At 50.9% G+C, this 16,210-nt stretch overlaps 1 long non-coding RNA gene across 8 annotated transcripts; it reads right to left on the bottom strand.

Annotated features, from left to right (window-relative positions):
- Positions 1-6,878: 6,878 nt before the first annotated feature.
- On the bottom strand, positions 6,879-16,204 carry LOC109264046 (uncharacterized). 8 transcript variants are annotated; one of them, XR_002078547.2, is made up of 5 exons: positions 15,847-16,204; positions 11,057-15,118; positions 10,364-10,436; positions 9,891-10,280; positions 9,035-9,192 (listed from the first exon to the last, which is right to left on the bottom strand). It is a non-coding gene; the product is annotated as an uncharacterized LOC109264046 (long non-coding RNA). The 8 variants fall into 8 exon arrangements; XR_002078548.2 differs by having other exon boundaries at positions 9,891-10,217; XR_002078550.2 differs by having other exon boundaries at positions 9,891-10,071.
- Between the last annotated feature and the right edge of the window lie 6 nt (positions 16,205-16,210).

Below are 16,210 nucleotides of genomic sequence, written 5' to 3'. Positions count from 1 at the left end.
ACAAATCAGATAACCTAGATGAGCTCAGCCCTAGAAAAACAAACTACTGAAAATGACTCAAGAAGGGACAGAACATCTGAATATACTTAGGACAGTTAAAGAGATTTACTTAGTCATTAAAACCTTTTCTGCAAAGAAAGGCTCAGGCTCAAATGGCTTCGCTGGTGAGTTCAACCAAACGTCTAAAGACGAATCAATACCAGACCTTCACAAACTCTTCCTAAAAAAACAGAGAGAGACACTTCCTAACTCCTTCCATGAAGCCAATATGACTCTGACACCAAAGCCAGCTAAGGCTGTGATCACACGAAAACTACAAACCAGAGGCGTATCGATCCTTATGCAAGAATCCTCAACTAAATACCAGCGAACCAAACCCAGCAACGTACAGGAAGGATCATGTACCGTGACGAGTGGGGCATATGCCAAGAATGTAGAGTGATTCAATGTACAAAAATCAATGTAATACAGCACTTTATTTTTTAAGACTTTTTTTTAAGTTTATTCATTTATTTAAAGAGTGGGGGAGGAGCAGAGAAAGAGAATTCTAAGCAGGTTCCGCACTGTCAGTGCAGAGCCTGATGCAGGGCTTAAATTCACCAACTGTGAGATCATGACCTGAAGTCAAGAGTTGGACCCTCAACAGACTGAGCCCCCCGGGCATTGTCATACGGCACTGTAATATGGTAAAAGACAAAAACCACATGGCCATCTTAATTGACACAGAAAAGGCATTTGACCAAATCCTTTCATGATGGAAGGAAGGAAGGAAGGGGGAGGGAGAGAAGGGAAAGACGAGACAAGACAAGACAAGACAAGACAAGACAAGGCAAGACAAGGCAAGAAAAGAAAAGAGAAACAAACCAGGAATAGAAGGCAACTGCCTCTACTTGACAAAGGTCCCTGTGAAAACCTGCAGCTGACATCACCCCTGCTGGTGAAAGTCTGTCCTCTGTCCCCTGAGAGCAGAACAGGCAAGGACACTCTTGCCACTTGTGTTCAACCTCGTACCATATCTTCTAGCACAGTAGTTGGCGGGTGTGTGTGCGCGCGCGCGTGCGCGCACACACACACACACACACACACACACACACACACACACACACAAGAGGTATCCATGTCGGAAAAGAGGAAGTAAAATTAACTCTCTCTGAAGTTTCTGAGGAACGACCCACATGGAGACAGGTGGATCACCATGCAGGATTGATCATTATTGAAGGCAGCTGATGGCTATCTTTTTCTCTAATTTTACATACGTTTAAAATTTTATATAATAAAGATTTTTTTTTTAAATCTCAACTGTCAGGGCGCCTGGGTGGCTCAGTCAGTTAAGCATCTGACTCTCGGTTTTGGCTCAGGCCATGATCTCACGGTTGCATGGGTTCGAGCCCCGCGTCGGGCTCTGAACGGACACGGCGGATTCTCTCTTTCTTCCTCTTTCTCTGCCCCTCCCCTGATCACACTGACTCTGTCTCTCTCAAAATAAATCAATAAACTTAAAAAAAATCATAACCGTCATTACCATTGAAAGATATTTTTAAGCAATGAGGAATATTCCTAGGAAGTTCAGGTGTTTATAAATCAGAGGGGGGGGAGGATATTTGAAAAGGACACTTTTCCATTCTTCCTGAGGTAGTCGCAGGTGAGAGTTCCATCATGAGGGTCTGAGGCTACTGAATAACTACACGAGTCAGAATCCAAGACTTCTCATTCACTCCGAATCTGTCACAAGGAATCTTGTGGATACATTTATTGCTTTTGTTTTATTAAGAGAAAGCTCAGTAGTTCACACAGCAAACACGTTTGTAAAGATCAGTGTTACTTACACGTTTTCCCAAGTCACTGTCTCTCAGGAGACAGATTCTTCCCTCTACTTCTTATCTAACTAACCTGCAATTAACAGAATTGACTTTTTAGAACTTGGCTCACCATCCTCAGGACAGCTTCCTGGGTCCTTCCAGGCCAGGGTGACACACGGGACACTGCATTCTCCTTTGGAAACTTTAACACAGGTTTTCACGGCATCTTTGTTTTGAAGATTAGGTGGCTGCTGTCATCTCCCCACTGGGCCACTTGATGAGCCCAGGGGCTGTGTGTGTCCTTACCTGATGTCAGCCCCAGGCCCCGGTGCAACGTCTGGCACACAGGGGTTCTGCATACGTGGTTGTCGAATGAATAAATGTGAGGACAGACGAACATATGGATAAACGAATTGATGCTGTTAGTTACCAGTGCCTGGTCATTATTTTAGACTTTATACTATAAAAACTTGGAATTTCACCTTTTTGCAATAGCTTTTCAGTATCTTTATCAAGAACATCAGATTCAGACATTTAAACATACTGCTTTGCTTTTACACCCATCTGTTTGTCGTCCTTATTCAGAATATGCCATAGGCTTTATCTTACCGATCTTTATCAGAGTAGAATTGCATTCAACAAAACTATCATCAGTTCCTGTTTTATATCATCGTAAAATTTGTGTATTTATTTATCTATTGAATTGGTTCCTTACAAAAAGAAGCTTATTGGGACATTTGACAGAACCTTAAAAGAAAAACATTTTCATTTGTTGTATTTATTTTATTAAATTGATTTGAATTTAAGAGTTCTGTCTTGGGGGCGCCTGGGTGGCGCAGTCGGTTAAGCGTCCGACTTCAGCCAGGTCACGATCTCGCGGTCTGTGAGTTCGAGCCCCGCGTCAGGCTCTGGGCTGATGGCTCGGAGCCTGGAGCCTGTTTCCGATTCTGTGTCTCCCTCTCTCTCTGCCCCTCCCCCGTTCATGCTCTGTCTCTCTCTGTCCCAAAAATAAATAAAAAATGTTGAAAAAAAAAATTTAAAAAAAAAAAAAAAGAGTTCTGTCTCAGAAAACCTCAAGTTTCACCTCATCTATAGCATAAGGGTAAATTTACCAGAAAAAGTAAGAAGTTGTCCTGTCATTATGTAAGTGAGTACCAAAAGAGTAAAAATGCTTCATGATTAATGCATGTAGCTCTTAACATTCTAGCCATCTGTGCTTTATGTGGTCTGCCGGTTTGTTAATAATGCATTACTATTTGTTTCTATCCCAAATAAGTTGCGTGACAGGAAAAGACACCAAGTTTTTTTAAGACACCAAAATTTTAACCCACTTCATGAAATCTGAATTTCATGTCAGGTGTGGATAAACCTCCCCTCCCCTCTTCTTCTCTCCCACCCCCTCCCACCCCTTCCCAAACCAACCCAAGCCAACCCAACCCACCTGATCCAATCCCATCTCTGTCCCAGTCCATCTCTGTCCCATCCCAAACCACTCTTGGGCCATGTCAGCCAATACTGTTTTCCAGTGTACCTATTTCACCATGTTATTCATTTATTACCTTACAATCCTTTAATTTCCTTGTTCTGTCCTGGCCACAAGCCCTGTATTCAGAGTAGATAGTGTGAATACACTCTGGCCCATCTGATGCTGACATTATAGCTGCTGTCCATGTCAATAGCTGGGTGCTAAACATTTTGAATTTCTCTCCAGCTATATGACTTGGTACATGTTTCCCCTAAAGGGTTCCTGTGCTGTGGGGAGGAGTGGAAACTTTATTTCCCCGAGCCTGGTGGCAGGAAGTGAGGCAGAGAACTCTTTCCCGTCACTCCCTGCTGGAATGAGCAAACATGCAGGTTGGAGTCGTCAGAATCCAGAGCCTCTCTCTGGAATGAAGTGTGGTGTGCATGCACGATAGGTGTGCACACACGATTGATAGATGTGCACACACGACTGATAGGTGCGCACACATGATAGGCGTGTGCACACGATTAATAGGTGTGCACACATGATAGGTGCACACACACGATAGATGTGCACACATGATAGGCGTGTGCACATGATAGGTGTGCACACACGACTGATAGGTGCACACACGAGTGATAAGCGTGCACACATGATAGGTGTGCACACACATGATAGGTGTGCACACACAATAGGTCTGCACACAGCGTCTATTGTGGTGGCCCCATCTTCTAAAGACACCCCCCCACCCCCATAAGACCCTGCAGTCCAGGGGCAGAAGTGATCTTCCGGTTGGGAAGTACCCGTGGGTGTGGGTCCCCTGACACTGTAGCATGAACTCCTTCCATGGTTGGTGCTCTGGGGTAATGGAAAATGAAAATATGGAAATAAGATTAGCTTCTGACCCGAGGGACCTACAGTTTAGTTTGGGAACCAAGGATAATGCATAGAATCACACTGTCCAGGGTCAAACAGAATACGGTGAAATAACAACAAACACACAACGGCACCGCTACAAGAGCTTCGCACATGTTAAGACAGGAACCCGTAAGCAGTCCATGAGGCAGGGATCGTCATTTCCCTGTTTCACAGACGAGACCCAGGGAGCTCACACAACCCTCCACGGTCTTGAGTTAGCAAGCGGCAGACCGGGATTTGAATCCAGCAGTCTGGCTCCGGCGTTAATTTTTACACTGTGAAAGCCATGGCTGTTTCCTGGAGAGACAGCCAGTGATGACCTCCCCCAGGGCTCTCGGCAGGAATCGTTCCATCTCGAGGGGTGAAGGAGAGCCATTGCCATAGGCTCACAGAATCGGGGGCGGCTGCAAGGCCAGGCTCAGAAGGTGGCCGCGCAGACCAGACACAGGGAGCTGGGTGACCCACCACAGGCAGGCCTGGAGTAGCAGTGACCCCTTCTACAAACACTTCCTCTGCCTTTGGGCTGCTTGTTCAAGGAGAAAAGTCATAGAGATGGTTGAATACCACCCCCGGCTGCACTGGGGAGCAGAGAGAGGAAAGGCTACCTCCTGATCTCCTGTGGTCAGAGATCCCATTGTGCTCAGCGCACGCTGAGTGGTCCCCCCACACCGGAGCTGGGGGAAACGCAGTAGAGAATGACGTCGCACCTCACAAGTGCTGGGAACTGTCTCGCGTCCAAGACCTCGCTAGGTGGGATGTCCCAAGGCGGGGACAGGGCTGGTGGGAAGCGGGCGGCGTAGCCCCAAACTGGCCGCATGCCCTACGGTGGGCTCTCTAGGGAGACATGTGGGCTGGGCCTCTGCAGACAGGGGGAGGCAGAGCGGGGCAGGGGGAGGAGGCCTAGAGAACACCAGGAGACCTGTTGTTCCAGCAGGCCTTTCGTCCCAGCTCCCACGTGCCCAGCTCGTTACTGTCCAGGCACTGCCGCTGCCAGAACTAGAGGGATGCACTTTGCTAAAGGATGTCACAGAAGCCATGCAGAGAGTGGCGCACGACCAAGTACCTGTGAAGCCACCGCCAGGGAGAAAACACAGGGGGTGCCACGGCGCCTGCGTCAGGTCCCTGCTGCCGTGAGACATGTTATCCCAGACACAGACGCCCAAACAGCACACACTTACCTCCCGGTGTCTGTGGGCCAGGGGTCCGAGGACAGTTAGCAGAGGCCTCTGCTCAGGGTCTCAGGACCTTGACATCAAGGTGTGGCGGGGGCGGGGCTCCCGCTGAGGCTCAGAGCTGCCTTCCACATTCGCCACTGGCTGCTGGACTTGGTCCCTTGCGGTTGAGGGACCGAGCTCCCTGTTTGTTGCACCTGCCGGCCGGGGACTGTTGTCAGGTGCGGGGGCGCCTGCTGTCCCCTGCCATGTGGCACTTGTGGCAACACGGCAGTCTGCCCCTTCAAGGCCAACAGGAGTGTCCCTGCTGCTTCCAATCTGTCTGACTTCTGCCCTTCATCCAGGCCCACCTGCAAAGTCTCCTTTTGAGTAACTTCCAGTCAACTGATTAGGGACCCTAATTACATCCGCAAAATCCCTTTGCGATATGACCGACATAGTCTCTGGAGAGAAAGCCCAGCGCCTGCGGGACTGCAGAGAGCACACGCAGCTTCTGCCTCCCACGACCCTGGAGAAAGGAGAAATACCTGAGGAGGGGAATGTTCCATCTGTGCTCTGCAAGGGGGGAGGGGGTTGCCCAGCGCCCAGGAGGGAGGGGAGGGTTCCAGGGGGTGGAGTCAGTAACAGCAGGAAAGGGTTACATACGTGGGGTCAGCCGAAGTGTGAAAGCCAGAGAGAACGAGATTGAAAAGTTGTGTTTCGGTCAATAAAAAGCAATGAGACGGGGCGCCTGGACACCTCAGTCAGTTAAGCTTCTGACTCTTGATTTCAGCTCAGGTCAGGATCTCACAGTCTGTGCGATTCAGCCCTGTGTTGGGCTCTGTGAGGACAGGGCGGAGCCTGCTTGGGATCCTCTCTCTCCCCGTCTCTCTGCCCCTCCCCTGCTCATGCGCATGTGCACGCATTCTCTCTCAAAAATACATAAACTTAAAAAAAAAGGCAATGAAATCAAATTAATATTTAATTGTGAATATGTCAACCATAAATTGGGTGATAGGATCAAATTCTTTATTGTAAAATTCACAAAAGTAAAACGACTCCATGCTTGTAATATAACAAACAATAAGGTTTATAAATAGACCCTCAGCAGCCACGTGAGACTCAGTTAGACCAAGACGCCACAGAGCTATTAGCAGTCCCTTTCTCTGCCATTAGGGACTCTGGGCGGTATTGATCCTCCTGCCGCGGCCATCAGGATGAGCCAAGGGAACACCCCTCTGTCCCCCATGAGCTGAGGTCCACACAGCCATCCCCAGCTCACAGCCATGGCAGGTGGGTGAGGAGGGGTGGGAAGAGAGGGTGAAGGAAGGGAAGGGGAGGCAGGGCAGAGACAGAAGACACACGTGTGATGAGGGACCTCTGGTCGCTGGGGTTCAAGAAGCCTCGGAGGTTCTGAGCCACCCTTGTTACAGGCCAGTAGTCCCCACAGCTGCATCTGGCCCTGGTCTGTCCTCACACAGTTCCCAAATCCTCAAGATAAACACAGCAAGAAGTCCTTTTTTTTTTTTTTTTTTTTTTTTTTTTTCCGTTTTTACTTTAGGTGGAATTCTGAACGACGGAGAATCAGAGCCCAAACGGGAGACACAGAAGCTAGTCCAGCAATCCCGCAGACATGACAGCAGGTTCCAGATCTGCTGAGACAGTGAAGGATGGGGTGTGGGTGACGTTCCCACCGAGACTCACGTGGGACCTAGCAGGTGAAGGAGTGTCTTTGTCACCAGTACAGAAGACGTTCTCCGCGACGTTGCCTTCCCCACCCGGCAAACGTCCCCCTGGAGCAGCTGAGAAAAAAGTGTTTTAAAGGGCGGAAACTAATGCAAGCGGTAGGTTCTATTGTGCATATTTCAGATCCGGGATGTGGAATTCGCGGCCTCACTTGATGACATTTTAATTAAGTTTCTAATTTTACCAGGGAGGGAGCAAAAATAATCTATTGGTATCTTAAAGGCTGACATCACCTCAGACTCCCGGACAGCCTCAGGGTGCAGGGCTGAGGACAGGCCGACCCCAGGACAGCTGTGGCACCGAGATCCCAGCTGAGGGCAACAGAGACCCTGTGGGCTCAGGAGAAACTTCCGAGCCTCCCTTAACTCCACGGGAGACTCTAAACGGGGGGCCTTTCCCAGAGTAAGAGCTATTAGCAGAGATGAATGTTATCCGGGTGAGCCATCTGCATGGAAGGACAGACATCTAATTGCCGAACATCTGTCCTCTTTCCACCCTGCGAGGTGGGTTCCTTTCTCCGGCGGCCCCAGACCCTCACGTTCCCGATGACACACACACCTCAGTTTGCCCTACTGTCTTCAGAATTTCCAGGTCTGTGTGCGTTCCTCATATACACGCCCATTAAATTTGATTTTCTCCTGTTAATGTCTCATGTCAATTTGATTCTTAGTCCAGCCAGCAGGACCTTGGAGGGGTTTGCTCAGGATCCTGGAGTTCTGGGTCATTCTCTGAAGGCTTCCAAAGCAGATGGAAGAAAACATCCATCCTCACAGCCTCTCGGGATGCAGATTCTTCAAGGACTTCCTTTTCCTAAGAGACGTCACACCAACAGAGGCACACAGTCTGCTTCCTGCTCTGTTAGGCCAGAAATTGATCATTTCAGTCCCAAATTGGTAGCCTGTCTCCATTTATATCTTAGATTGAAAAATGGGAGACAACTTTTAGAAAATAATTTATAATGAAAACTCCCTGGTTAAAACTAACTATACTTATTATTTGTAGTGAGTGCTTTTAGTTAAAATAAGGTTCCCCAAGTAGGAAATCATTCTAAGAAACTGCCACATGCTGTTTGCTTGATTTTTTTAGGGAACTGATCTGCCAAGTTGCGAGACCCTCCCTTCATAGCGTCTACTCGAATACCCACTCATATTTTGGGGCTCACGGGGTACCTCAGCACCCAGTTCTGTTGTGAATGTGATCCATGGGTTTTTGTTTGGCTATGTGGCCACTCTGTTTTAAGGCTGAGATTTGGAACAACTAAAGACTCTGCCACCATCGTCTTCTACTTTCAACCTTTTTTTGGATACATCATCGTACTTTATTCAAATTCCACTCTGATCACCTATGGTCCAAGAACACTCGAATAATAAACCAAATATGAACAGATGTTAAAGATTGGCCTTTATTATAGCCAATGATGCCAATCACTTGCCTGTGATCTTGCCGACATAAAACCACATCCACCCCTCGGCGGCCACCAAACCACTCAGCATAGTTTCCTTAAACGTGAACTGTTTGAAGCTACCAGTTTGAGGACTCTTGACTACTTCTTTCAAGCTCTGAGTAGCTGTAGGGATCTCAACAGGGGTTGGAGGAACCAGCCCAACCTTGGCATAGTGCCCAAACGCGGCCAGTCAAGGCTTCAGGTAAGTCGCAGCGGCATTCACCAGTGTAGGAACCTTCTCGGTGAGGTTATAGACAAAGTGGGCCGTGGTTCCAAGATCACTTTGGACATGTTTTAAACCAGCATTTCCTACCTACGACTCTGTACTCAGCCAAATCACCCATTAGGTATTACATCAGAGAAAAAACTTGTTTTGGACATTTACTTTCCATGCAGGAAAGCATGCAGGAAGCTACTGGAGAATATATTCCACCAAAATAAAGAGACACAACACAAAAAGAGGTACGGGATCTGGACGAGTGGTGGACGGCATTCCCAGGACAGGTGAAGGGAGGCCAGCACAGGGCGCCAGGCGGCTGCAGGAGAGCATCTCCGAGTGAGAACCGGATGTGTGTGCTCACATGGACAGTTTTGCAATGTTGTCAGAGCTGGCTGTGATTAGCAGCAAATAAGTAAAACCCTGGATTGCGAGTAACTTGTTCTGCGAGGGTTCTGGAAGACGAGCAAAACGTTTCTCATAAATTTTAACCAGATAAACGAGCGACATCACATGATCACAACTGAGCCAACGATTCTTGAAATTCGCTTTGACCCACTAGTGCTTTGGATTACAAGCATGTTTCGAGAACGAGTTATGCTCACAAACCAAGTTTTACTGTACATAGAAGATCAAGAAAATGAAGGGAAGGAAGGAGTGGTGACCATCAAGGAAGAAAGTTTGTGCAGGAAAAGACCTGTAGTGAGAACACAGCCGTGGAGCGTCCGTACCATGGAGGCACACGGCAATGTCCGCTCACGCAGAATAGCACGTAGCGTTAATACGCAGAATACTGACCCAACGAGGATGTGCTAAACTGTGGGGGTAGGCAGTGGGGGGGGGGGGAGGGAGGTGTTCGCAGCAGTAGAAAAGAGGTAAACACTTGGTCTCCTCTAGGAAGAAATCAATCGATAGCTTCCAAGGTAAAAAATAATACAGCATAAGCACATTTTTACAAATATGGAAACAATCAAGGAAGAAAAAGCCAAGGTTATAGGTGATTCTCTGCAGGAAAGGGTTTCAAGCTGAGGTGTCTGGTTATTGTCATAGGCCAGATAGCTCTTAATTTTAAAGCCATGCAAATGCACGTCATTGATTAAAAGTAAAATGCATTTTTCACATAAGCAGTTTTATTGCAACACAGAAAACAAACCTGATGCGCGTCCGCCAGGTTACACGGAAGGAAACCAACCGATCTTTGCCTTTCCTCTTCTGTTCCAGGTGCACGCTGTTTTGGACCCAGCCCAGCACTTTCCCCACAGGACACTCGGGTCTGAGGCAGAGACGGTGTGACCGCTGTTCCGGTGTGAGGACTCTCCCCTCTGCAGATAGCCCTGGACACACATACATCTTGACCTTGTTGGGAGTGCTGGCCAGAGGTGTCCTGCTTTGTTCTGGGCAGCGGCTCTTGGCCAGGGGGTCAGCCTCTCAAACACGCACACGCTTGCCCTTCTCCCACGCGAGGACCACTGTGGTGGACCTGAGGAGGCCCCAACTGGTTGGCCAGGTCGTGTGATGGTACAGAGGTCACGAGTGGAGGGGCCTGGGGCAACACTGGTGGTAAGGGGGCAGGCGCCCAGGCTGTGAGGCAGGGCAGGGCTCCCAGTTGCCACAACCTGGACTCACCAGGGAATGTGCTGGGGCTCCTTAGGGTCTCCTCCCTGGATGCAGCAAGCTGGGGAATAAGGCCATGCATCCCCTGGAGGGGACCAAGTAGAGAGGAAAGAAGGAGGACACTTGCTGAAAGCCTCTAGTATGGGTCAAATTACACAAATCATGACATTTAGCCTCGTCCTCTCAGCTCCCTGATGCTGACCTGAGCATTCGATCGTGCCCCCAGGCTGGGGACCCACCGTGGGTCACCCTTTTGTATCTTTGACTTCCCAAAGCACCAGCCCTGTCCCATCATCCCTGGTGGGGGGGTGAGGAAGCCCAGAGAAGTGGAGAGCTGGGGGGAGAGTGGGGGGAATTAGCCTCTACGGGCAGAGCCCAAGGCCCAAGGCCCTTTGCCCACATCTCCGTGCTTCCCACCCCACCCCACCTCCTGACCGAAACTCGACTCCCCTCCCCCCGCACCCCCTCGGCCCCTGGAACAACTCTTTCTCTTTCTGCCTCTTTGAGAATGACTTCTCCAGGTGGGGTCATACACGATGGGTCCTCTCGTGTCTAGCTTATTTTACTCAGAATAATGTCTTCAAAACTATTAAATTACATACATGCATATGTACATTTTTCATTTTTGGCTCTTTGATTAAAATCAGATCACCTCCAGTTAAAACTGATGAAATATTCTTGTAGATTATGATAGGTAATTGATACCTTAAGGAAAACCATTTCATCTTTCTCTTTACAGAGGGAGAGGGACAAGAAAAAGCACTTTCCCTGTTTTCTGGAACACGCCCACAAATAAAGGCGCGGCGACACGCTGTCCTATGCCGGCCAAACGCCTGGGTGGGGCAGCTGCTCTGAGTGACACTCCACCCGAATTATTGTCCAGCTCCAATCTCAAAGCCCTGGATTTTATTTCTGTTGTCAGCAGCATCTTTAAGCTTCTGTTCAAATAAATGAGGACGACAAATTATTTTCATGACTTTCTTGGTAATTTCAAGCTCCACAGAACTTAGCTTTTTTTTTCCTGAAAGGAAACTGGAATTAAAATAATTGATTTCTTTAGGAAAAAAAAAAACAAAACAAAAAAAAAAACAAGGGGCAGGGGTGCAGGGAGTGTGGAAAAGAAATCAGGAAAGAGAAAATAATTCTTAGCATCATTTCCTTTTATGTATTTTCTCACTGAAAGATAACTGGGAGAAATGGGGAACTAAGAAGCAAACGTACTGAGATCGGGCTCACTTTGGGACAGGCGACCCCCTGGCATGGCAGTCCCAGCAGGCGTTGAAGCGGGGTCTCCGTGGTGGTGCACTGAGCACGGCGGAGGGGCAGGGCCTGGAGACCCCGAGCAAAGCGTCTAGGGCTCACTCCCCAGCCGTGTCTGCACACCTGAAGGAAGAAAGCCTAAGAAGAAAAAGGCACAGAGCGACAGTGGAGACAAACCTGTCAAGGACAGGAGTCAGAGAGCGGGTGGTGTCTGAGGATGGGCGAGCATGGGGACCCCGCAGCCAGACCTGGTGAGCACAGGAGTCCCAGGACTCGGTGATGGTTTTCACGGCAGAGCTCACACCAGCGTTGCCCAGAAGATGAAATCTTGATAATTCTTTGCGATTGGCAAATCGCAAAGTCACATATTCTGGATTAAGAATGATAATGAAGGTAACTTATTCCATTTTGGATACCTGTGTACTGACCGACTCTCAGGAGTCACTTCCTCACTGGCTCCTCCCAGGTGTGGGGACACCGGACCCTGTGTCATCACCACATTCCTGGAGAAGGGGATGGCGAGTGTGGCGGAGTGAGGTGACCTCAGTCACAGTTGAACCCAGGACCTCACTCTCCACAGCACCCCCTCACATACTGCCTGGTCTAAGCGCACAGGTGTTTTCTCTACCTGTGCTGGAACCTCGTACCCTCCCTTTATCCTGCTCCATGAGTGCTCGTGGCTGAAATAGCAGTGTAGGGACATTCACTTTTTCACTTTTACTGAGCACCTATCATGTACAAGGGACCGTGCTATGCCCTGGAGAGATCAACAGGACCCGTAATAGAGGGCATCGCAGGCAGACAGACGTTCAGACCAGCGGATCTCAAACTTGCCGGGTCTCGGAGCTTTTAAAAAACACTGATGCTGGGACCCCATTCCAGACCGATAGAATCCAAGAGCCGGGACTGGGGGGAGGGAGGGGTCCCAAGGAATCTCTGTTAAAAATATGTATATATCCCTGGGTGATTTTAATTGGCAACCAGGGCTTTTCGACAAATAACTAAGTTATGCTGAGTTGGTGCCTTTAAAAGTACTAGTAGAGAAACTAATAACAGAGGGAGCTGAGGAAGGTATAGGGGATGAGGGTGTGACTACAAAGGAGGAGCAGGTTTGTGGGACGAAGTGGGGTTGCCGCAGAAGATTCCAGACAAAAGGGATGAGGGAAGCCAGAGGAAGCCTGTGGCTTTTTGCCACTGGGGAATCCCAGGACAAATCTGTGGGAAGACAGAGCCCACACTATCTGGCCCTGCAGGGACAGTGGCCTGAGAGAGGGGTACAGAATGCCCCAGCAGCTTGGAGGGGCAAGGCTGCTCACCGAGGAGGCCGAACCCCCCAGCGCAGGGTGCCTGTCCTTCCTCACACAAAAACAGAACACATCAATAGCTCATACTTCCCTGTCCCGTGTCTTCAGTAGTCACTTTGGGCTTCAGCTTTGTCATTGGAGAGAAAGGTAACAGTTCTGAACCATCTTTCCTGGAAGGTTCCACTTTTTCGCCCCCCCCATTCTTATTTCCCCAAAGTTTTTTTCACTTAGAAGTCAATGAACCCAAGACCCCTGGTTACCATAGGAGGCATCTCCAAGGTGGAGGGGAGGGACGGACAGCAGGTGTTCACGAGTCTGTGCACAGGTGTGGGTGAGCATCCAGAGGCGAACCTGCAGTTTGACTTCAGTTCTGGAGTTTGCCTCCTGCTTTGTCCCCGCTCTCACCAGACAGCACTTGCCGTGGTGAGGCAGCCATGCTGTGGGGGTTGGCAGCGGGGGTCCCCATGACCTGACGATGAGTAAGATCCCTCCATTCTCCTTGGATGCTTGCCAGTCAGCAGTCAAGGATTTGCACTAAATCCAGGCCTATGCCGACCATCTACCGGCATTCTACCACCCAGGGATGTGCACTTAGCCGACCCAGTCAGAGTCCAAGATTCTCTCTCCCCAGTGGGAACGGAGAGACACATATTCCCGCCGCCATTTCGCTAGGGACTGGCTGTGATCCTGGCAACACTTCCCATGACTCTTTAAGTCGGTCTGTGCAGACAATTTCCAAGATGACCACACACAGTTCTCTCCTCTCATGCTGCCAGGCCCTCCTCCAACCAAGATGTGAAATCTAGTCTACTCCTCTCCTTGGATCTGGGCCAGCTTTGGAACCTACTTTCCCTGAGAGAATGTGGCAGATGCAGTGTCCCAGCTTTCAGGGGCTGTATAACGTCTACTTTGGCCCTCTCGGTTTCCAGCTGCCGCGTAAGGAAGCAGAGGCTAGACTGATGAGAAACCGTGTGGAGCAACAAAGGTCAGCCTGCTCCCAGCTTTTCATCCCCCAGGCTGAGACACTGGACATGACTGAAGCCCCTGAACCTTCCAGAACCTTCCAGGCCCAGTGGAGTCCCCCAGAGAATGCAGGTGCACGAACAGTCCCTGTCAGCACCAAGGAGCCATCCCACCAAACCACGGGGTCCTGAGAAATAAACACTTATTGTCAAAGCCCCCAAGTTTGTAGAGATTTGTCGTACAGAGGTAACTCGTTCACAGGGGACTTGGATTTTCTGTTCCTTTTATAGAGTTCTAACTGATCTGTTTCCATAGGTTTTAAATTAAGATGCTCACAGCTGCAGCAGGATTGGTTAATGGCCCAATGGTGTCATCGGGGACCCATGCTTCCTCCCATCTTCCCGTGCTGTCATCCCCATGGTGACAAAGTTCCTCAAGCGACCTCCTGTCCTGGACGTGGGACCTGGCCAGACATGAGGGGGGCCCTGTCCCAGACACGGGACCCAGCCAGATGTGAGGAGGGCTTCCTCTTTATGTGCCTTTTTAAGAGTGAGCAGCCATTTCCCCCATAGCAGGACTCATTGGCTTTGACTTGTTATAAAGCAGTCACTGCGAGGAATGGCTGATAGGACCCGGGGTTTGCCCCTCGGCATGCAGGGACGGGGCCCTGGAGCAGGATGGGTTTCCACCAGCCAGGACAGAGGGCATGCGTCTGCACCGTTGACTAAAACAGACACTCCTGAGAGACGGGCAGCCTTTGCCAGCAGCCCTGCAAGACGTCTGCTTGTGCCCGCACACCCTCCATCCAAATGTCACTGTTTGCAAGGCAGAAGGCTAGTCAAAATCTGGCACAGCCATCAAGGTCCTGTCAGGAAGCAGGGGGCTTGAGAGACTTAGGAGACGGTGTGAGGGAGAGACATTTGCCGCGGCACCGTCACGGTTCTGTGACCCAGCCAGGGGTGCTGCTGTCCAGGGACAGCACCACAACCTAAAGAGGCAGGGAGTCGTTCTTGGAGCCTGACACCAGTTGTCACAACTGAACGGGAAGGCCTACAAGCCCTGTCCTCACAGAGGGACACAGACACGGTCCTGGTAGAGGCCAGGCGGGAGGGGAGGAGGGCACACCCAGGCTCTCAGCCGATTTCAACCCGAAGCAGTCTGTCCTGTTGGTGAAGGTCCAGTGAGCACAGCCACTGGCCTCCTGGGCACAGGGCAGGACAGAAGGACAGAGTAGATTTGTCTGCAATGTGGAGAATCGACGTGTTAGTTGACCAAAACCTGGAGTGTTTTTCTGCAGGAAAGTAGTTCAGAATCCGGGGTAGTTTAGTCACTATCACCATGAAGCTGTTCTCATTTCTACCCATCTGCACCTGGGCCAGCAGGTGCACAACCAGGCTTCTCTTCCACCACCAGCCGGGAGGACGTTCACACCCCTGCACACCTCCCAGGGCAGGGGTGCTGCCCCTACAGCCGCTGCCCCTCAGATTTCCTGAGTGGTGACCAAGGGGCAGCAGGAAGAGAAGACAGAGTGAGGGATATCAGTTAAAGCCAGGCTGACTATGGAGCTGGAGAGGGGAAAACAAACGTTCTCTGGTGTTGGTTCCAGGGGGCAGTTCTGTCTGGTTCAGAGAGAGCAGGCACCGGGGGCACTGCAGGGGGACCTGGAGGCCGGGTTGCCTTCCCTGGGGTCAGGCTTGCCCTCCTGGTGTCCTGCCTCCTGGAGGGGACTGGTGGGGGGGGGGGGGGTGGCAGGGGCCGGACCAGCCAAACCAGGAGAGGCGTCACCGTGGGGCTGGCAGCTGGTGTAACAGGCTCAAGGATTCCAGCCCCTCGCCCCCGCCCCCGCCCCGGCCAGACGGTCAGGGTTTCCACTGTCACGACTCTGGAGACCTAAGGCCAGGAGGCAAGGGCTACGGAGGGAAGGAGTTTCAGAGGGGAGGGATCCCACGAGGCAGGCCCGATGCTCACCTTCACCCCAGCGCACAAAAGCTGAGCGAAGCTGGGCAGCCACCTGAGGCACGACTCGGCCCCGTGTGGCACCTGCAAACCAGGAGCGGCCACGCGTGGCGACGGGCCCAGCACCAGGGCGCGACGCAGGCCCCGCTGGTGGGTCCCGCGCCGCCATCGGGCCTTCCGGAGGGAGACAGAAGTTTGGGAGCATGCGGGAAGGGGGGGGGGTGCGGGGTGGGGGGGGGAGCCGGGCCGCGGGTCCGAGGCTCCCCAAGGGGCACGGTCCCCGCGGCCCGGCCGCAGGGCGGGCCCCGGGAGGCGGAAGCAACAAGGAGTCGTCCCCGCCCGCCGGCCTCCCGCCTCCGGCCTCCCGCCTCCGGCC

This window comes from Panthera pardus, unplaced genomic scaffold (genome assembly GCF_024362965.1).
Source record: "Panthera pardus isolate Hobbes unplaced genomic scaffold, ASM2436296v1 HiC_scaffold_1, whole genome shotgun sequence".
In the NCBI taxonomy this organism is placed as follows: Eukaryota; Metazoa; Chordata; class Mammalia; order Carnivora; family Felidae; genus Panthera; species Panthera pardus.
The sequence above is the reverse complement of the archived record's forward strand: the minus strand, read 5'-3'. Positions and strand labels throughout refer to the sequence as shown.